The sequence below is a fragment of the Oxyura jamaicensis genome, chromosome 1 (genome assembly GCF_011077185.1).
Source record: "Oxyura jamaicensis isolate SHBP4307 breed ruddy duck chromosome 1, BPBGC_Ojam_1.0, whole genome shotgun sequence".
Lineage (NCBI taxonomy): Eukaryota > Metazoa > Chordata > Aves > Anseriformes > Anatidae > Oxyura > Oxyura jamaicensis.
Genome location: NC_048893.1, coordinates 60,470,072 through 60,482,926, shown reverse-complemented (window position 1 = coordinate 60,482,926; position 12,855 = coordinate 60,470,072). Strand labels below are relative to the sequence as shown.

General features: G+C 35.3%; 1 long non-coding RNA gene across 1 annotated transcript; it reads right to left on the bottom strand.

Annotated features, from left to right (window-relative positions):
• Positions 1-1,403: 1,403 nt before the first annotated feature.
• On the bottom strand, positions 1,404-12,480 carry LOC118173272. The gene is made up of 3 exons (XR_004754107.1): positions 12,348-12,480; positions 5,338-5,443; positions 1,404-2,830 (listed from the first exon to the last, which is right to left on the bottom strand). It is a non-coding gene; the product is annotated as an uncharacterized LOC118173272 (long non-coding RNA).
• Between the last annotated feature and the right edge of the window lie 375 nt (positions 12,481-12,855).

The following is a 12,855-nucleotide window of genomic DNA, read 5'->3' as shown; positions in this document are numbered from 1 at the left end:
TCTCTCTTGTTTTTATTATTTTTTAATAGCAATAACACATGATTTTTTAAATTCATTGAAAATAGCCTGAGAATAGTAATTTTAATTTAAAATCTGAGTCCTTCTGAATATATCATTCCATATCCTTGTTTTGAGAGAATAATGATTGAAGAATTTGGTGAAGCTAAGCACTTTTTAGGAATGTTTTTATGATAAATGGGTCATATACTCTTCTCTCTTCCTTGTAAGAAGGTACTTTAAGAAAGTACTTCTGGGAATTCTTCTTCAAACTGCACTCAAAACTTCTTAAGATTATTTTAATAAACTGCATGTCAGGATTTTTCTAATCACTTGCCCTAAAAAAAAAAAAAAAAAAAAAAAAAAAAAAACAGGCAAAATACATCATAGATGTCTCCTTCAGTAGAACCAAAGCTATGTTGGATCCTTCTCTTTAATATACTGACTTGAATTTTGTCTACTGAAAATTGCAAATTGTCCTTCTGTAAAACATGGACCTATTCTTCAAATAATAAAAACAGTATGAAAGAGGCAAAATATCACAAAATAATTTGAAACTTAGTCTAAAACAATTTTTACCTTCCAGAAAAAAAAAAAAAAAAAAAAGAAAAAAAAGTTCTATGCTCCTGAGTGCAAAATCAAATGACCACCAAGTTACCAAAGAACAGCTGACTTAACTAGTCTATATTAATTTAATCTATACAAATGAAAAAGCTCTGCGACTTTAGCCTCTGTTGTTTGTACCATCAAAGAAATTGATAGTCTGATAGCTGTTAGGCTGTTGGACTGGTAGCTTTTTGAAGTACTAACCAATGCTTTTGTGCCTAACAAAGAGGAATTTGTAGTTTGAAATCTTTTTGCTTTCTTTTGTCTGTTTTTACTGTTCTACTGAATGCTTAAATAATTTTGGGTGGTGTTATTATGTGCAATTAAATTTCTGTAGCATCTGGAAAAGAATGTAAGAAATTTCAACCATGTAACTTGGCCAAGAAAGGTGGCTGACTGTTAATCTCATGCTACTGAAACAAGTAGTCAGTCATGAAAGTCTATAATGCTTTTTTTTTTATTATTTTTTTTCCAATGCTTAAGTATATATTTAACTTTCAATGACAGCTTAAGCTCTCCTGCTGTCAATAGGATAACAGCATGTCATAATACAGTTTTCTGAATTCTGAGGGAGGTATCTCAGCTAACTACATTGTCATAAACACATTTTCAAAAATGGGATTAATTTTTTGATGGAGGTTTTCATTGGCCTTTACTGAAATTAAACTAAGCTACACAAGGAAACTCACCTGTAGACATCATTGAATGGATGTGAGTCTTAGAGACTAAGAAAATTTTCAGCAACAGACTAACACCAAAATAAAATAAAATAAAATAAAATAAAATAAAATAAAATAAAATAAAAACCCAGTGTTATGTTACATTCATGCATACACAACATTCTATTAAATCAGGGATTAAATCCCACCAGAAGACCATCTAATAGCCTTTTGATTTTCAGTGACCCTTAGAGATATTGAGACAGACCTTAATGTTGTATAAACAGGAATCGATAGAGTTGCGACAGTTGATACCTCTCAGTTTTCCAACCCATGCCAGCAATGGTGTAATTCTTCAAATACAATAAGTTTTAAGCACAATAAAATTTCTTTATTTGCTCATTGAGAATTATTTTCTTGGTCACTGCCAGACACCTTGGTGTGACCTCATTTTATTCCTTCAGCAGCACACTTGTTTTCTGGGGACACTACAGAATTCAGAAGCAAAAAGATGCAGCTCTGCACAAAGAAAAATCACATGCATCACATGGTTTGTTCTCTATTGACTTGAATTTCTCTCAGGGCTTGCTGTGATGGCCAGAGCTCATGCTGAACCAGGTCTGGCTGGGCTGTGCTGTTAATTATTGCACAAGTGTTTCTAGATTCCCCGTGTTCCTGGCTCCTGTTGACACTGTGAGGCATGTCCAAATATAGATGAATTGATTTCAGCCTTAACCCACAAGATACAGATTTCTGAGAGCTTTGTATAAATGACACCAAATTGTTATCTTTTACTTATCTGTTTTTCATTCTTTAATTTTGTTCTCTTTCCCTTCATTTCACTGTGCTTAACACCTTGTTCTCTTTAATTCACTTCTGGGGCCTTCTGATTATTAAGGTTGAGTTAATTTAATACAGTAGTTTGCATTTGGTTATCCAAGAGGCTATTATCTATGAATGTCTCTGTGGTAAAAAGCAGAAAAATTCAAGTTTAAAATGGATTTGAATGAAACACTACTGAGCTGTTTTGGATAAACTTGGACTTCTTCCTAAAACTTTTACTCATTAATAGTAACACATTCAGCTAAGCTTATTTTAAAGAGATCAGAATTTATATAAGTACGCATATGCACATTTGCATATACACAAATTAAACTTGTAGGTTTCTCACAGGAAAAGTCATTCTCACAGTATTTCCATCTGGAATCAAAAGGCCACAAAGTTCCCGACAGTTGGGTAAAGGTTTAGACCAGGCTTTAGAAACTGGAGATTTTTACATTTGAGATGTAAAACTTTTACCTTTTACCTTATATTAACAGCACAAGCAAAGTAGTAAAGGATTACAAACATTTCCAATCTACTGCTATTCAAGATTTCGCAACTGGAGAGGGAAGTGTACATGAAGTGCAATTTTTCTTCTGAAGACGTCATATCTTCTATAGATGATTGAGTCTTGGTTATATTTAGTGTCTGGAGGGATTTGAGCAGGACCATACTCAAGAACCAGATGAAAATGATGCATTTGAAAAGACAGAACTTGGTGAGCAAGAGTTGCATTCTGCATATTTCTGCAAGAAGGAAGAAAAAAGAAAAAAAGATCTCAAAGTTCAGAAATATAGACATCTACATTAAGTCTGACTCTAAAAGCTTTACCACTTAGTGAGTGTCTGATTAAGTCTTCATCTTTATGACATTCGATTCAGGTAAAATTAAATATTCCATTAATTAATTTTCCAAGTTCACTACCAGGTAGCGCTGCCAAGGTAACCCAGTCCTGTTGGCAATATGTTCTAACCTCTTATTTCAGTTCTTCTTCAGCAAACATTATCACAGAATTACAGAATCACAGGATGGTTGAAGTTGGAATGGACCTCTGAAGATCATCTAGTCCAACCCCCCTGATGAGCAGGATCACCTAGAGCACGTTGTGCAGACTGGCATCCAGGTGGGTTTTGAATATCTCCAGAGAGGAAGACTCCACAACCTCTCTGAGCAACTTGTTCCAGTGCTCTGTCACCCTCACAATAAAGAATTTCCCTCTCATATTCAGATGGATTATGAATCACATTGCACTTAGGTAGCAGCTCAATGAAATAGAGCTGCCAAACAGCAAATAGAGTTCGCTGGCCAAACCCAGCATTCTGTGATTTAGGTTATAGACCTGTAACACTATCAGGGCTGAGGGGTAAGTAGTGAAATAGACAGCACAGCTGATGGGACCTCTTCCCATGCATGCCCTCAGGCAGTTGCAGGAACTGACCAGGCCCCAGGGCTGTGGACATGTCTGATGCCACCAGCCAGTACTACAGTGTTTGGAGCACCCAACAGACCATCAGAATTGCCCTTGTACCACAAGCTTGGATTTAGAATCATCATGTCAGATTCATGACCTCTTCAAGGAGACTGATAGGTCCTCTTTGTTCCACTGCCGTACAGAAGTCATGATTAATGCCACAAGAAGCTTCTTCACAATTTCTGCTGTCTGCATAAGGCCTTTGCAGCTCTTTGGCTCAGTCAATTTCTGTCTCTTCTCAGACCCTACATACTGCCTCAGCTTTCTTTCTGACATACCTAAACTTTGTAGCATTTAATTCCTGGTTCTATTATTTGGGTAATTGTCTTTATACATTTTTTATGAGATTTATTTTATTAAATGCTAATATGCATTGATTGCTTAATGCTTGTGCACAACACTTATGTGTTGCTGATTCCCCATGAAATGTCTTTCACTTTTATAAATATTTGATTGTGTTTTTGATACAGTTACTCATAGATATTCAGACCTCTTCTTGATTTCATTGAAACATTACCTGGACTAAGTGGGGATACAGCTATTTACCTTTTGGAAAATTACTTTATCTGAGAAAGAAAAAGTCTTTTTCAAAACTCAATGCATTTATTATTTTATTTTATTTATTTTATTTTATATTATATTATTTTATTTTATTTTATTATTGTATTGTATTGTTTATTACTGTAAATGAAACTTTGCAGGTCTTTTTTGGTAATGCTAACAATAAAATGTTTCTGTTAAATAAAAACCCACCAAGAGTTATTTCAAAATGTGAAGTTGTGTGAAGAAGAGCAAAGAGGCTACAAAGCTTGCATATACCTACACAACCCTAAAGATAACCAATCACAGCATAGAATTAGAAATAAACCTTAAAGGGAAAAAAATAAAAAAAAAAGCCACAAACATTTCCTTTCCTAATGAAGATGTTTTTGTGTGTGTGTTTGTGTGTGGGTGTTGTTGTCTTTTTTGTTTTCTTTTTTTTTTTTTCTTTTTTTTTTTTGCCTTTAGTACTATCCAACAAAGCACTGAGCTAAACTACAGTTCAGCTTCAATTCAGTGGTTGACTTGTTTTTCCAGTTCATGATTTTTGGGGGCTTTAATTTTTGCTCTCTGGAACTATTTCTATTCCCTAGCTATTCAATGAATGTAAATGACAATAGGCATGACAAGAACAAATAAAAATGAGCGTCCAAAGCTAGTGTAATTCTTTTAATAACTTCCCTCCCAAAAAGTATTACTGCAGAAATATTCTTGCAGCATATGTACAATGGTGGATTTGTGGTCATTATCTCCCATTTGTGTTTGTTAACTGCCATACTCTAGGCAAGCAACCCAATGAGTTTGTCTACCAGTTTATACTCTGGTCCAAGAACTACCAATGAATGTCATAAAAATATTATCATAATTCATGTGAGAGAAATGTTTTCTGAGAGAGATGTTTTCTGCAATCTCATTTTCCATAATACCTTAAAGCCATCATTTTCACTACTCCCTTATTTAGGAGTTTGCAAGATTTGGAAGCAGAATGATGAGTATGGGTAAGATCAACATGTATTTTTTTCTAACATGGCAGTAATGCATTTCTGTAACTGATGGTATCTCTGTGTTTAAGCTTCTGGTAGATGAAAATCAAACTGTAGCCTAGTAAACAATTTAAGTTTACACTCCACTGTAAAATATGCCAGGGAATTAATTCTGCACACAAATCATGATGCCAGAAAAAAAAAAAAAAAAAAAAAAAAAAAAAAGTATGATCATATAAATGCATATACAAAAGCTTACAGAAATTGGACTTGGATCATTCTATTCAGGCAATGAGATTAGTTCCAATGATGGCAGCTTTTTCAGGTCCAGGATCCATAAATTCCATATTAGCCTTATCTGTGACCTAGGTAATAAGATAAAGATAGTTTTTTGTCTTAACATGAATGAATTTCAGACTTATTTGTAAGAATATCATGTGCATATCTTACTCTCTTTCATGGCTATTAGTGAGACCTGAAATATCTAAGTAATAAGAATTGTAAGCCATATTTCTTTTCAAATCTCATGGCTTTATTGTTGTTATTGTTTTTATAACTCTGTCCTATATTACTAAACATTTCTGGATTTAGTATGTAGAGATAGCTTTCCCACTCCAGTGGTAATATGATGTTCAACTCCTTGAACAAGTGAACTTTATTTTTTTAATAATGAAGCCATTCAGAAACAGTTACATGCATATAACTCTGATATGCATACATAGACATATATGTATGAACAGGCACACAAATATTAACACATGCAGGTATATGTAGGTACACTCGAAATCATGCACTCATAAGGAATAGTATATGCAAGTGCTTTATGAAGATAAAACTATTTAGTAACATCCAGATTTCTACAGGAAAATTTGAAATTACTTCAACTTCATTGTGTTAACAAGTATCTCAAAACCACATAAAATTATTAGAAACTATGGTATGAGTTTTTAACCATGTTCTTGAATATATTTTGTTGTTATTTATTCATTAAAATAGATCTGAGAATTCCATCTTTGCAGCAAAAGTGAGAGATGAGTATTAGGTCACTGTTTAATAACTGACAGCCTGCCTGCCTGCCTAAGGAAGACTACAGAATAAAAAATTCCTGCAAACAGACTCTATTCCTAATAAATTACTCTTATGATTTATTAATTTACAGTAAGCCATACAACCAGAGTTCCTTAGAATTCATCACTCTGCAGGTGAAAAAAAAAAAAGAAAAAAAGAAAAAAAAAAAGTTGAATTTGAGATCTTAGATTTAAAAAAAAATAGCAACAAAACATATTTTCAGAAAGTGGATGCATTCTGCAAATATTATTTTGACTCACAAGTCCAGTTTTTGCAGCAATTTCTTTCAATTGAGCTTAACAAAAAGTCTAAATAAAGGATTGGGGAAGGGTTCTCAAACTGTGCATACACAGGATGAGAAAAATACCTTCACTAAGATATTTTCAGTCCAAGCTGGAGTTTCCAAAGAGAGTTGGCTTCCATATCCTGCAGCCATTCAGTAGTTTCTGTCTTCTTCTTTAGACCTCTGGGGAAATTTCAGCCCAGATTTCCCTCACAAAGAGAGATAAAAAAGTGAAGTAAAACAGGTTGGAAATTAAGTCATAGAGGTACCTGATTAGAAGATTCTCTCTGATTCTCTCTCTGACATTTAAGTGTGTGCCAGAGTGATTTCCTTGTAAACCAGGGAAGTTCAAGGTATTGTTTCCAAATGCAGTTCCCTCTTCTTTTTATCCGTCTGTCACAGTTTCATCTACTTGAACTGCCTGATCTATATGAACTGCATCCATCACCTTTGCTTCAACATCTCACAAAATGAAGCCTGCTCCTACAAGGCAGTACAGTCCAAAACAGGACCTGGTCCTTTGGACAGTTTTAAACCATTTCTTCAGTGGTGACTTTCAGTCTAGGGGATCAGACTTAATCTAGTCTAAAGCATAAGTCTGCAGACAGTGGACATGTGAGGAGCTCAGTATGGGCTACATCTGCCTACTACTTTGTTATTGTCACACAGAATTGGTGAAATAAACAAAGCCATCAAGTGGGCACATGCTTGAAAACAGTCTTTAGTGAAGTCACATTGATGTCCTGATTGAGGTCTGGCCTGACCAGCCAAGACCTTCCTGAAACAGCATCAATGAAGATAATGATTCAATGTGACAATTCAGCAGATGTCCAGCATTAAATAAACAAATAGAATCATTGAACAAAGTATTTAAAAGTATTTAAGTGCTTTGCTGATCTGAGGCCAAGAGAAAATGCTAAGGCCTCTCAGATTCTGGTTGTTTCTTTTGGCTGAGGAGTTGAACTTTTTGGAACATCCTCCTGTTGTTAACTTGATTGTTCTAATCAGGACAGTGTCTTTCAAGTCCAGAATCTGCTGGTTAACCACAAAACCTTTGGTTTTGTCATTGCACAGGTACTTCTTCATCCCCTCTCCCATTACACGTAATTGTGGTGAAGACATTCCCTAAGTACAGTATTCTCTTGAAAGGACCATGCCAGTTGAACTTCATGTGAATTGTTTAAAATTACATGGAAAAAGAAGCAAAACACATTTCTGCTCTGCATGTTAAAATGTTAAGTAATATTAAGGAAACAAAACTAAAGTATCTATTATATTTTGGGGGTGAAATTGCATTAAATGGTACATTGAGTTAAGTTAATATTGCTAGCAATTAGAAAAAAGTGTTTATGAAACAGTCAGACCCTCTTGCCAGCTGCACATTTCAGGGACTATTTCTCCAAAGAGGTAAAAGAGGTACAGGCAGTGATGAAGAGCTTATATTATATATATATGTAAATCTTTTACTAAGAAATGTCTTAATTTTTTTTACAATTTATTTTTTGTTTTTATTTTGGAAGACTGACCATGGTGTTTTTGTGGCATTTATAATATTAAGCAAAGATGAAATTTTCTGAAATGAAATTACCATGCTAGACTTTTCATAGATATATTAGTAATATTGTGTTAAGTTCATTTTTTTATTTTATTTTTTCTTTTGTCTTAGCAATTGTCACCAGAAATGGCTAGAAGTGTCTTTGGGTAGTAAAAGAACAATGAAATATGTTATATCCGTGGCTATTTCATCCTTTGTATCTCCAGTGTTTTATATTCAGGTATCATTTCACCACTGAATTAGACTGAGCTAGGTGTACAGCTCTGAGGAACTAGGGACAAGGGTTGTGGATACAGAGCAGCTGTCACATGCTTGTCAAAGAAGTCTTAATTAGGAGGCTCCTGAATGTCTAGTTGAGAAAACCTCAGACTCTACCCTGTACTTCAAAACTCCGTAAAAAGATGTGCATGTGTATGAATTACATACAGGGAATCAGAAAATTCTGACTGTATTCAATGTGAAAATTTGTTTTCATCTATGTAACTTTGTAGCTACATTCTCTGTTTTTTATTAAAGAAATTGAGAGTTCAAAGCCCAAGGGTGGTAGTTTATTAGAAATTCTTCGTATGTATTATTCTTGCAAATTTCAACAGATCATTAATTTTGGCATCCAAAGGTACTGTCCACATTTAGCAAAAATATTTAATCTTTTGTTTAAGCACGTACTCATCATAATTCTAAGCTCATGAACACTGAAGAAAAACAATTTTTGTCATACCATGTATGTGACCATGCATGTAAAGTGATCACAGAGGTCAACCAAAAGAGCTGATTAAGTATACACATACACTTAATACATATTTTATATTGCTAAAAAGGTACTGAAACCATTTCAACCTGAGGAGAAAAAAACACACACACACACACAAAAAAACAACCTCCTTAACCTAAATGTTATTTTTGTTCCATTCCTGTCAGGCAACCAAGCCAACGCCCGGTGACAATGATGGGAAACTCAAATGGCATTCAAAGAGCTTTCAATTAGGCCTTAAGTCTCTTCAGTATGAGCCACTGACAGTCTCCTATCAATCAGTTTGTGACTGTGACTGTTACATTTTAGTCTACCAGCTTTAAACTACTGAGGAAACTAATTAGAGGATTTTATTTTCTCCACCCAACAACACTGGAAATCAAAAGTGAATGTCTCTGTTGCCAGAAGAGATAGGCAGAGTTTGCTTGAAGATGTTGCCTTCTGCTTTGTTTCTCCTGCAAAAGAGTAAGGTGCTTTCTATTTTTTTTTCCCTCACTCTTTGCTACAATCCATCTCTTGCAGGCAAAAGGGTCAGGGAATAAAAAAGAGTTACACTTCAGCATGCCTGATTCTTGAGCAAATGAGTTCTAAAACAGTCAGGGTGATGAGGAAAGTGTATGCTGTCCTCATCTGGAGTCAACACATTTTCCTGTGAGGAAATACCTCAAGGACATTCAGTTCCCGTAAGCTTCAGAAAAACAAGGATGTGAGTGGAGGAAAAAGACCCAAATAAATATCCCTCATTGACAGAAAGGCTGGAAAGTAATCTCAGCATAAATTAGACATTAATGAATATGCATCACATTATGAATATGCTAGTCTTAAGAAAATTGGAGCAGAGAAACTTAGCACAAACATCTGAAGGAAATCAGGTTTAATTAGTTCTATTGCTTACAAAACTGTTTTTTACCCATGCATGCCTAACAACAGACACATTGCTAAGACAATGCATTTCAATTTCTGATACAGGTGGACATCACAGAGAAACAGCAATATTACTTTATCTTCCCCAGAACATCCCGTCTTTTCTTATAGCTTGGAGACAGCATCTCAGATGACAGCCCTCTTGTTCATGATGGAACTGACGTTGGGTGAATCACTTAACTTCTTTTTTCCATTTAATAATAATAATAATAATAATCTAATACACACTTCATGGGGGCAGAAGGCTTAGTTAATGTTTATGAAGTGCTTTGAGATGAGATCCGAGGATGAAAGTACTATGCAAGTGAAAAGTATTATTTTTATTATTATCGCTTAAAGCTATGCAAGTAATGAAATATTCTAAACCAAAATCCACACAGGCTCACTTCTGTACTGTAAACCCTGATTATGTCCATGCACAAACAGCTGATACTTACCTGATGACATAATCTCCATCAGTGATATCTTTGTTACTGTTTCCTGGCCCAATTGTTTCATTGGTTTGCTTCAGTCACCAATGAATGCTAGCAAAGGTTGTGGAATTTTATTATCATTATTGTTATAGTTATTGTTGTTGTTATTGGTGGTGGTGGTAGTAGTAGTAGTAGTAGCAGTAGCAGCAGCAGCAGCAGCAGCAACAGCATTTCTAAGTGGCAGTTAACAAAGTGGCTTTTTTTAATCATTAGAATTATTTGGGTCCATATAGCTTATTTAAGCTTTCCAGAAATCTATAGGACTATCTGCCCATACCAGTGGAGGGCCTAGGCACCTTTACTTTCACCATGCTGTCTGCATGGAAGAGAGTGGCAGAAGCCCCACCTTAGCTGGGGAAGAAAGGATAAATGCAGGGCACAGGGCAAATAAGTCCCTGCAAAGTTCCTGAGACCTAAGCAATAGAGAAAGGTCATTCTAAGGTTAGGACCATTAATCTCAGGACACAATGGAAAACCGTACAGCAACCCCTGGAGTTAAACTAAGTCCCTACCTGGAGTGGGGAAATTTAGGAAGGGCTTCTTCAGAGAAAATAAAGACATGGAGAAAGGAGTAGACAAACACAAACTAATCAATGTAAGGGAAGGCAATTTGAAGGGTGATAGAATACAAGACCCACTAGACCTTTTATTCATTTTGTTTTGACATGGACGTTTTTTCAATCAGATTTATCTTAAGACAGTAGTGAACATAAGCCTGAGAGGAAACTCTCCATTGGCAAGTTGAATTTCAGACCCGTGCCTGACAGTTTTGTTGGCTTACAGGATCCAGTTATTCTGAGTGAGCTTAGTATTTTACAGAGATATAAAAATTTCAGAGCACGGCATTTTAATGGAAGATACTGCCAACAATGCTAATATTGTTTTAATAAGTCCTTCCAGGAGAAAGAAAGAGGAGAGATACAAAACCCACAGGGTGTCCTTTTTATTTGGAAATCCTGAAATTGAGTCAAAGTGCTGACTGTACCCTTATTATGAATGAGGAAAAGTTTCTTTAGAAGTAACAAGAATTTATACATCATTATATCCCTACTATTTTTGTGTTTGAGGAAAAGTTGACAATATACAAACCAACCATATTTTGCAATCTTTGTAATGAAGACATTCCATATTTTTGCACCCAAACATAAGTGATCACAAGGTTTGGATGGTTTTTGTTGCTGCTGCTGCTTGTTTTAAACCTTCCTATCTAAGTAGTGCCAGATTGTACTATGGCTCTTGTCTCATAGCTTTAAAACTTTTCTAGTGTCCTTTGCTCTCTCTTTTTTTTTTTTTTTTTTTTTTTGTGGGTCCCAGGGACTCTATTTCAACTGCCCAAATGTTGGCTGAAAGGAAGAAAAAAGTGGTTCTTCTTAATCTCCAATAGCAAGAAATCTTTGCACAGTAACAGACCACCAAATTTAACTGAAGGAAACAACATTTTGAGTCTATACATACTGTCATCCTTAGCACTAACAATGTAAAAAGGGGATAGGGGTTTGCTAGTGAGGCTTAATGAGCAACTTGTTTCCATGGCAGACAGTTTGGAAATCTGTATATTGCTGCAACCCTTGTTAAAAAAAAAAAAAAAAAAAAAAAAAAAAAAAAAAAAACTATTAATAAAATCTGCCGTCAGATCAGGGAAGGTACCAAAAGGTAATATCTCAGAAGGCAATCCTAGAAGCAAAGATATTTTTCCTAGTCACTTCATCCTCTTGCCCTTTTCATAGCACTAATCTCTTGTCAGCCTCATAAATACTCAATTATTTCAAAGTTAACAAGATGCAGAGAAGTCTACAAATGGGTGCTGCATATCTTCTAAGAAGAAAACTGAGAAGTTAAATAACATATGATAAATCTTTCTCCATTTGTCTAGCCTTCTCAGAAAATAATGTTTAAACTGAGTGTCATTAGACATCCCTTTGTTCAACAGATACTGGGAAATGAAATATAATCTTCAGTTTATAATCGTCTATATATATACCTCCTCCTTCCTTTTTTATTTTCTTGTTTCAATATTCCTTAGAAGAGCTAATGAATGTTTGCATTCCCTATATCATCTGCTGCTTTTTAAAATCAATTCCACTACATTATCCCCAAATTAAACTGACACAAAGAAATTTCCTATAAATGATTGGTTTCCATTAATTTACCACAAAAATAAAAGTTCAAGTTAGAACAAGAATGCAGCAATGGATAGAGTTCTGGACTAATGTACCTTTCTCTTTGTGTGACGTATTCCACATATATTGAGTTCTCTGGTTGATGGAGAGCTAAAATCCTCTGTCAGGTTACCTCATTTCATTCTCAGCATGAATCTTTGCTTTCCTCTTTATTAACGTAGGGAACTCCTCTTGGCATCAAAAAGTGCTGCTGTTCCAGCAGCTCCTATGAGAGCAATCCACATAGTGGGTTTGGGAAAAGAAGCTGGGCCTAGATGAGTATTAATCGTTAATTGTAGTCTTATAATGAACAAGGGAGCCATTCTGCTTCTGCAGGATTCTATGCCAAGCCTTTTGCTGCCTGGCAATACAGATGTAGAGCTTCACAATTTAGTCTGTTGGCTGACATTTCACCCTTATGAAGATAATCAGGTGATCTTGATCCTTCCTTCCTTCCTCCCTCCCTCCTTCCCTCCCTCCATCCCTCCCTCCCTCCCTCCCTCCCTTCCTTCCTTCCTTCCTTCCTTCCTTCCTTCCTTCCTTCCTTCCTTCCTTCCTTCCTTC